This window comes from Capra hircus, chromosome 17 (genome assembly GCF_001704415.2).
Source record: "Capra hircus breed San Clemente chromosome 17, ASM170441v1, whole genome shotgun sequence".
NCBI classification, from domain to species: Eukaryota; Metazoa; Chordata; class Mammalia; order Artiodactyla; family Bovidae; genus Capra; species Capra hircus.
Genome location: NC_030824.1, coordinates 65722247 through 65732402, shown reverse-complemented (window position 1 = coordinate 65732402; position 10156 = coordinate 65722247). Strand labels below are relative to the sequence as shown.

The window sequence follows — 10156 nt, the reverse complement described above, 5'->3', positions numbered from 1 at the left end:
AAGTGGAAAGTGAAAGTGAAGTCGCTCAGTCATGTCCGACTCTTAGCGACCCCATGGACTGCAGCCAACCAGGCTCCTCCATCCATGGGATTTTCCAGGCAAGAGTACTGGAGTGGGGTGCCATTGCCTTCTCCAGATATGGGGGTTAGGGTAGCAAATTCAGGGTGATTGGAAGAGACCTAAGGAAAGACATAATCACTGACAAGCCCACTAAGGTTGCAATTGGTCAACAGTTTTTTAAAGTTATATGGGACACTGATTTTGGAACTGTTTCCTCTGCTATGTTTGCTCCTGGGCCTCCCTGGTGGCTCAGAAGGTAAAGCGTCTGCCTGCAATGCAGGAGACCTGGGTTTGATCCCTGGGTCCGGAAGATCCCCTGGAGAAGGAAATGGTAATCCACTCCAGTACCCTTGCCTGGAGAATCCCATGGACAGAGGAGCCTGGTAGGCTACAGTCCACGGGGTCACAAAGAGTCGGACATGACTGAGGGACTTCATTCACTCACCCCTCAACCTAAAAGGTGGCTGCATGGAACAGTCTTATGGTGATGAAATGAGAAAGGCAAGTGAGGGGCAAGGCACTGAAATAATTTGAGGATGCCAGCCACAGTGGAGACAGCTGGCTCTAAACTTTTCATAACATATAAGATGGTAGGTCGTAACATTTTGTTTGATTATTAAAAGAAATGTCTGAAGGACCCAAGGATAGCTTCATCCTTGAAATGGAAGCCTTGAACACCTATCTGGAGGGGACTGATGGTCTCATATGTGGTTCTCTCACAGAAAAGTCAATCCCTAGGGTTTTTGTTTTCTTCTCCCTAAAAGTCATTTTATAGTTTGAGTTGGAACTCAGAACTCCTATTTCTATACAAACAATATAACAAAAGAGGGTTGCATTCTCAGGACTTGCAATTAAACTCCGCAACTTAACTTTATGTTTTGCTCTGTTCACTGTTTGATTTAGGTCAGATAGTGCTTCTCCAAGAGGCAGCTAAGGAATCTGGACTCCTTCTGGCATGTGAGCCAATATCTGAACATCCTTTGCTTCTAAGCCTACAGACAGAGGAGCTAATTATCTCACGGGAAACTAGGGATCAAGCCTGGACATGACAGATATTACTTCTGCCCATGTTCTGCTGGCCAGACTAATCATGAGGCTCCAGCCTAACTGCAAGGGAGGCTGGGAAACAGTTTTCCTTTGTGACGAGGAAGAGGAAAAAGGCATGTGGGCCTCTTGCATCTACTTGAAAGGTTTGTGAGGATTAAATGAAGGGACAGCACATTCTAGGTTCTTGTCAAGTATGCTCTTCCTTGCTTTATAATAAGCTAAGCACATTCTACTGGTGACAGGTTGCAGTGGAGGTGGGTTCCGTTACAAAGGACTCCAGTGAAGGTGAAGAAAATCAGGTACAGACACTGGTGGAGTTAAGCAGAGGTTGTGGTAACCTGAAAGACAGGTAGAGAATAAGAAAACCTAAGAACTGAGAGTTAGATGCTCTTGAAAGGGTGCCTATAAAGATAGGACAAATTCAAGGAGAGGAGAAAGAGGTAATAAGGGCTTTGTCTGGGATAAAGAGCAGGGCCTTCCAGGGGAGGCATGGTAGGACAAACGTGGAAGGAAACAGCATCTAAGAAAATGTACAGGTAACGTTTGGAAGGCAGGCGAGTGCTTAGTACCTCAGTGAGTGACTCCCCCAACTACTAAAGCTGCATGCAGTCAAAGGTGAGTGAAAAAGCCACTGGAGAAAAGACCACCTTTTACTAAAATTAGAGAATGCTCTTAGTGGACCTAAAGTATAACATTAAAACATGATACAATGTAAAGCAATTACTGCCAAATACTATTGGAGAGTCCAGTTTTTAGTTCCCCTAAAAATACTTATATTTAAATATAATTGAAGAATGCAATATTTTAACTCTGATTGGATCAAGTTGGGGGCAGGACACAAGCAATCAAAAATACTGTTGGTATTTTATGCTTGAAATCTGCTAAAAAAGCAGACCTTAAACTACTTTTAAGTACCCCAGCAAACACACAGAGGGAACTATGCGAGGTATGACGTTGTGAACCTTATTGTGGTAATCATTTCACAGTATGCTCCCTTTCACTTTTTACTTTCATGCACTGGAGAAGGAAATGGCAACCCACGCCAGTGTTCTTGCCTGGAGAATCCTAGGGACGGGGGAGCCTGGTGGGCTGCCGTCTATGGGGTCACACAGAGTCGGATATGACTGAAACGACTTAGCAGCAGCAGCAGCAGCAGCAGCAGCAGCCACATCAAATCATCACACTGTGATACAATGCTATCTGTCAATTATATCCCACCAAAGCTGGAAAAAAATGCTGTTGGGACAATTAGGAAAATTTAAATGGGAATTAAATTTAGATATAGATTTGTTAATTTTTTAGGTTTGATTAAAGGTTGGGCTTGGGTATAGTCTTTTCTTAATTGATATCTGCTGAAATACTGCCTAAGGAAAAGGATGAAGCATTAGGATGCCTGCAATTTAGTCTCAGGTGGTTCAGAAAAAGTACATAAGGCAAATATTGCAAACTGTTAACCGTGACTGAATCTAGGTGGAAGGTGTATGAAAAGAAGTTACACTATTCTTTCAGCGCATTTAAAAAAATTGTCACAGTGAAAAAATCTGAAAACTATCAGTAAGATCAAAGTTTCTAGCCTGGGATCACTTATTTGCTTATCACGACAACAAAGCAGTCATCTATCTATCTGTCCATGCCTATGTGCTAAGTCCCTTCAGTCGTGTCCGACTCTTTGTGACCCTATGGACCACAGCCCACCACCAGGCTCTTCTGTCTGTGGGATTCCAGAAGCGAGTCCTGGAGTGGGTTGTCATGCCTTCTTCCAGGGGATCTTCTTGACCCAGGGACTGAACTCAGTGTCTCACATCTCCTGCACTGGCAGTGGGTTCTGTACCACTAGCGCCACCCGGGAAGCCTATATACACACACATATACACATACATGTTGGGGGAGGAAATGGCGACCCACTCCAGTGTTCTTTCCTGGAAAATCCCATGCACGGAGGAACCTGGCGGGCTGCAGTCCATGGGGGTCGCAAAGAGTAGGACACGACTGAGTGACTCACACACACACACACGCACGTATATACTTATGGCTGAGTTGCACTGTTGTGTAGCAGAAACCAACACCATGTTGTGAAGCAATTTTCCTCCAAATAAAAGGAAAGAATACACCATCAGAGAGTTCACACAGTTCTAGCTGGCGTTAGCTGAGGTGAAGCCTCAAGCCTGGGACCTGTTGGCTGCTGCTGCTGTTTAGCTGCTTCAGTCGCGTCCAGCTCTGTGCAACCCCACAGTCTGTAGCCCCACAGGCTCCTGTGTCCTTGGGGATTCTCCAGGCAAGAATACTGGAGTGGGCTGCCATGCCCTCCTCCAGGGGATCTTCCCCATCCAGGGATCAAACCCAGGTCTCCCACACTGCAGGTGGATCCTTTATCTTCTGAGCCCCCAGGGAAGCCAAGGACATACTGGCACCAGGCTACAAGCCCCATCGAGCCAGGACACCACTGTCTTCACCACTGTATGTTCAGCAGTTAGTCCAGCGCTAGGAAACAGGTGATAAGTAAATTTCTGTTCATTAAATGGGGAAGTAAATGTGAAAATCCTGTGCTTTGGATAGATATTCTAACCCTTCTATGTTTTTGCTATATCATTACTCCTCGGAAGACCAGAAATATACAAATATTTACAGATCTAGTACCTTAAGCAACTCCCTACTGTTTTAACTCAATAAATCAACTTTGAACTTCAAGCCAAAACATTTAGAAACCTTTCCTTTTCAGAGTTAAGTTACATGTAAGCATACCTTAATATTTTTATGAAGTCATTTTCTTTAACTGTTTCACTCAGTATTTTAAAAATAATGGCTAGACTTTACTAAAGATAGTGACTATTAATGACAAAATCAAATGAAAGAGTCTTCTGAAACTTTAAAGCTAAATTATCAAATATAACAAGTGATTCAAATTTATAGTAATTTTATTTTCCATTATAACTAGCAGTCAACTATCATTCATTTTCAGAATCAATCTTTTTGCAAACCGAGATGATGATGAAGGCCACACAGGGACAATCTCATCTCAAACAGTTGATAAGTTTTCTAGATTGATGTGTTCTTGTATTTAACAATGTCATCAAGCTCTGGTATCTTTCAACATTAACAGCACTATGATATTATTAAGGAGCTGACCACCAAATCCAAGGGCCTTTGCTGCATCACTTGATATGACCACCCACTGCTTGATTCTGCAGCTCTTTCAGATGTTGAGGAAGTATGGTTTTTCTCTGAAGAGGCCAGGTGTCAAGTGATAGCCTGGCTGTAAGCGATGGAGAGAGTGGTGAAACCTTTTTTAGAAGCAGGTTTCCATGTGGCCCCTTTTTAGCACTATCACTTATATTAATATTTTAAATTTTTATTCTGTGTACCAATCTTAATCTGATTCTAGAGCTATTAGGCTTAAAATAGAGTAACCTTATCCACTGGTAGAATATGAGGTTTGCCATGTGGAAGTGAACAACATTCCACAGACCAGGGGAACTAATTTCCCTCGCTGCCTGAGTGTCAGTATGATGTAACAGCAAGCAATCTATTTGAAGACTTGGGGCTGAGTCTAGGCTTCCTTTTTATTTAATCTTCTGACCCTGGTTAAGTGATTTAATTTCTGTGGTTCTTCATCCAATCTTAAAATATCACTTACTCCAAACAAAGAACTGACAGATAAGGACATGATAAAAGTCAAATACCTTGGGAAAATTTGTCAGGTAGTGACATGGATGGTATGTATTTGATATTAATGAGTAAAATTAAAAAACAAAACAAAACATGTATTTTAGCAGGAGTTTTAGGAGGGAAGAAAAAGCCATTGTAACTTTCATAAAATGAATGAAACTGGAAATGAAAAAAAATTTGTGCAGGTGAAACAATTTGTTACATAGTTGCCTATAAAATACAAAGCAAGAGTTTAGTTACACAGGTTCATTGAATAAAGTGTGTCTGACTACACACTTGAGGAAAACTAAGTCACACCAAAGCATCATGAGGGATTCCAGCAACAATTTAATAGTTCAAAGTGTGACATTATTTTGGAATGTAAAAAATATAGCCTTATAGACCTACTCTTAAGAAGTTTATCATCAAATTCATAAGCGATAATTAGACAGACTATTAATATAATTATTATTTTGGAAAGAACTTGTCCCAAATGTAACTCATTTGGTAGTATTACCTTACCTGACATATATTCAAATATGGACTATAAGGATATTGGAAAGTTGGGTATCTCAGCGATTAGGCATGAAAATAATAACACATTTCACAAAAGAAATACAAATGGCCAGTTGATATATGAAAAGGTCCTCATCGGCATCAGCAATTAGGGAAATACAAGCTCAAACTCCCACCAGACTGGCAAGGCAGAAAAGGACTAACTCTATTAATTGTGGTTGAGGGTGTGGACATGAAGCTCATACAATGCTGGTGTGCATGTAACACTTTAGAAAACAGCCTGGAATTATTCATTCAAATTTAGAACACACATAACTACTCCCAGGTATATACCACACAGAAACTCAGATGTGATGGAATACATATGCAAGAAATATTTACAGCAGTATTTACAACAATTTCAAACTGGAAACCACCCAGATATTCATCAACAATAGATTGGCTAAATAAATTATGCCATATTGCTATAACGGAACACCGTAAAACAGCAATTAAAATGAACAAACGACAGTTATATGAACAACCCAAACAACGTATGACGGATTAAAAAATGCGGAGCAAAAGCTGCAATCAAAACAGGTTACATACTGTTGTTCCAAGAGAAAGGGCAAAACCAAATAATATGTTGTTTAGAGATACACATGCTTGTAATAATACTATAGAGAAAAGCAAGGAAATGGCTATCACTAAAGTTAGAATAATAGTTACCTCAAGAAGGGAGGGAAAGAGTTGTATTCAGGAAGGTCACTGGGGTACTGGAAATGTTCCGTTTCTTGACGTGGTTAGTTACATGGAGGCTTCTTTTACAATTACTCATTTTACTGAGTAACTCTGCTTTATGCATTTTAATGCATATTTCACAATCAAACCACTAAAGCTAATTGAATATTGTAGATGGAATTTCTAGAAAGAAATACTGCTAGAGAATTTAGCTTATGAAATATTTTACAGCAAAAACTACTGATGTGGGATAATGAAGCTGATAAAATAGTTTCTCATACGAGCTCACTTTCAAGTGTAGGAGAAAAGAACCCTATACAAATATCCCTCTGTTATATTTTAACATACTATGCAGATCTTTATTATACACAAACTGATGAACCAGGGAAAGAACTCTGTATCCTAAAATTTCAGATTTCTTTTTTTGAATTTCGAATGAACCAGTTGTTTTCTTCTCTGTAGTAAGAAATGAAAGCACTGAAGAGATGCAGACCAAGTTGGCAATGTATGAGCTTCCTGTTCTGCAGCCGCCAGTTCCAGCTGTTTCCTCCAGTCAGCATACCGGGTGGTGAAGAGGGTGGGTCTTGCCTAGTAAGCTAGTGCAGCTGGAAGTTCATCAGTAGTTGGCTGAGGGCTCTCCTCCCTGCTATTCTGCCTCTCAGCACCAAGGTTCTCTGGTGGAACCACTGACAACGAAAACCAATCAGGCTGCTGAAAAGCTCCATGTGGTTGGTTACACACTTCCCTGGAGGTGTCCTTTGCTGGGTTGCAGAGCTCTGATGTTTGCCTTCTTTCTAGCCAAAGTTAACAGAAATCTGTGGTGCTAGGCTTTACAAAACCCCAAATGATTTACACATGTAGCCATGTGGGGCCATCACTCGCTGTTCAGATTCCTTGTGAGTCTTATTTGGAAGGATCTGGCAGGGACTGGTCATAAGAAGAGAGTCAAATCTAGGGTAACTTAAACATAGGAGAGTTAACCTGGCTCTTAGAACTTGGATGAACGGGCAAGAGCTACTTTATCAGTCTCTTCTTGCTTTGGCAATATCCGTCCCCACCCCCTCTCCATCCTCCCATTACTTTTTCTGCAGCATTTTAATAAAAAACGAGCCCTTGTATTTTACCCAGTTACAAGGTTCCTTGATGTATTTGCATATGGTGGTGGCAGCAGGGGCAGAAACTCTGAGGTCCCCAGACCTTTATATTAAAAACCTGCCCCTATCCCCTTAAGTAGAAAGATCTGTAATAGTCATTATCGCTGCTTCTGGAAGAGGTAAGGAGGGCCAGGGTCCAGAGACCCAACTGCGTAATCTGCTTCCTTTCGTCCCTGCTTTCATCCCCTCTTCACACTATTCATCAGGACAGGTGCAAGACAGATTTCTGAGGATTCTGAAATCGTTTTATCTTAAAATTTTCTGTCCTAGAGAACTACACTGTCAACTTCATGAGTTTTTACTTGAATTTACTTTCCAGGATAACACCTGTAGGAAAACCAGTATAAATAGTAATAATATTTATTTTAGAAAGGAAATAGCCTTTGAGTCAGACCTGAAACACAGGCCAAAATTTCTTGATTACAGTAATGGACACTGATTAACAACCAATACCAGCTTCCCAAAGCTCCAAGCCACAAACATGAATGATTCCTAAAAGGGAATCAGTACTAAATTCTCCTCCTGAAAAGTCAAAAATCCTTCCACAATCCCTGGGAGGACGGCTCCCTTCTTTCGTCCCAGCAGTTCGCCTCCTTTTTCACTAAAGACTCCGGTTGGGACTCCTCACTTCAGCTGCAGCCCCATTTCCTTCGGGTGGAGAGGGGTAAGAGGGATGTGTTACAACTCGCATCTTTACAGTGCTACGCAGTTTACAAAGAGCTTGGACTTCCGTCAAACTCCTCTGAGCTCCGCGAGTGAGGGAGCCATTCATTCATTCATCAAACATTTGCTCAGCCTGACCACGCGTCGTCGGGCGCTGGTGTCGCTCCAGACCAGGGGAAGGGTGGGGCGCTCGCGCCCTCGAGCAGGTGCGGCGGATCAAGCTGTGAGATAACTTCTCGAGCAGCTGGGCTTTCCGAGGGCCCGTCTGGGGCCAAATGCCTCACCTTCGGGTGGTGCGCGCCCGACCATGGCCGCGCGGCCTGGGCCTCCTCCTTGCTCCCCAAGGAGCAGTCACCACCTGCTCTGAAGGAAACCGCTACAGAGCAAGCTCTCTCCACCGCCCTCGGGTCAGGGGTAAGCTCAGGCGGCAGCTTAGGCTCCACGCGGCTCCTCCCCTTCCTCTCTTCTGTTCTGACGCGGCCGTAGAGGCGGCGGCAGCGACACCGAGTCCGCGGCCCGAGGCGCACCCACCCGCTCGCCGAGCCCGACTTCCTCTTCCCTTGGAGCGTCATCAGAGCGCGCCAGAGGCGCCTAGGGCGGGGTGGTCGGAAAGGTGAAAAAAGACTAGGGGAGTGAGCCTCCGAGCGGAGAGAAAAGGGAGGGGGTGGGGGAGAGAGCGGTTGCTAGGTGACTTGCGTCATTGTTGCGCGCCGTTTTCCTCCCGCCCCTCTCTCTGGAGTGAGGCGAGAGCCCCGCACTGAGCGAGGGAGACAGCGAGCTGAGCTCCGGGCGCTACCGCCGCCGCCGCCGCCGCGAGCGTGAGAGCCAGGGAGCATCTGAGAGACCCAGCGCCCGTGCACCGGCCGCCGCCAGGACCTCTGCCCTGACCTGGGCCGGCGGGAGCCGCGGCCACCTCTCTTCTCCCCCCCTCACCTTCCCGGCCGGCAGCCGCGGCTGCACACGCCGGAGCCCGAGCCGGAGCCGGTGGCTGGGGGGCAGGGAGGTGGCTACCTTGGGCCGGGACTAGTCGGCTGCTCCGCGGGGAGAGAACGCTGAGGAGGGGCCGGAGCTTCTGTTGGTCCCGGGGCGCGGGGCGAGGGACCCCCAAGGTGGAGGGCGGGGGTCCCAGCCGCAGCGACACATGCGGGAGCCGGGAGCGGGGGCGGCGCCGAGCGGAGCCGGCCGGGTCCCCCACCTCGCCGCCGCCTCGGCCACCCGCCCGGGGCCGTAGCATCTCGCCGCGGAGTGCATGAGCCGGGGCTCCACGCCGGGCAGACGCCCCCCGGCTGGGGGGGCGGGGACCCCGATGTGAAGCGGCGGCCGGGGCGGCGGGGACAGCGGGACCGGCGCCGCCGTCCTTCCCTTCCCTCCCCCGCCCCTCTGCCCCCTCGGGGGGTCTCCGTTCTCGGCCCGTCGCCGGCCCCCCGGCTCCTCGGCAGGACTCCGGGAGGAGTTCTTAGAGCCCCCTCCCTGCCCCAGCCCCGAGGGCGGCGGGGCCGGGGGGGACCCGGGGGGCCGGCCGCAGCCTCCGCCCAGAAGAAACTTTATAAGTCAAAAATCCGGAGCCTCCCAAACGGGACTGTCGGGGAGAAGTGGCCCGGGACGCGCAGAAGACCCAGCTTGAAGAGACCCAGGAAGAGGAAAAGAGGAGGTAAGCGGGGCCGCCGCTGCCGCCTCTGCTCCAGCCGCGCGGAAGAGACCCAGGTGGCCGCCCGGCTTGGCGATCCCAGCCCCGCTTCTTGCTCAGCAACGCGCCGGAGCTGCCGCCTCGGTCCCGAGGAGGGCAGGAAGCAGCCCGCTTTCTCAGCGCCGCCGGTTCTTCTCTAAAGTGTGAGTTCCCCGGGAAGGGGAGTAGGGGATAGAAATGGGGAGGATGCTGGGGCGTCCTTTGGAGTTTGGCCAGTGTTTTCCAGGCGTGTTGGGAGTGTGTAGATGAGAGGGGTACCTTAGTCCTCGCTGCCGGGAGAGGCATCCGGCAGCCCTGTGTTTTGTGACCTTTAGCGCTGGGTACGAGGGATACACACAGGTTTCTCTTCGAGGCGTTCTGTCTGTCTTCAGAGTGGACACTTGCACCTTTCTGGCCAGTAATTAGCAAAAGGAAATTGAGGAAGCCGGAGTCTATGTGCGCACAAAGGACATCTCTGTCATATCTCTTTTCCTGGTACACCGGGTGGGAAACTGCGCTGTAGTTTTTGGCCCTGGGCAACTCATTTGGGTTCCCACGTGGGAACCTCTGACTCTGTGAACCCCTGAAAGTAAAACTTTTTTTGGTCAGTCTTCTTTGAGAGATTTCATTTCAGGAGCAACTGGTATAGGAGTTATTTTTTTTTACCTTCTCGTTTCCTGGGTGT

At 46.9% G+C, this 10156-nt stretch overlaps 1 protein-coding gene across 1 annotated transcript in view; it reads left to right on the top strand.

Moving 5' to 3' along the window:
• Window positions 9548-10156, top strand: part of FBXW7 (F-box and WD repeat domain containing 7) — a 222256-nt gene continuing 221647 nt past the window's right edge. The window contains exon 1 of the mRNA XM_005691173.3: window positions 9548-9635. The gene's annotated coding sequence lies outside the window, so the exon portion shown is untranslated. The remainder of the gene's footprint in view (window positions 9636-10156) is intronic.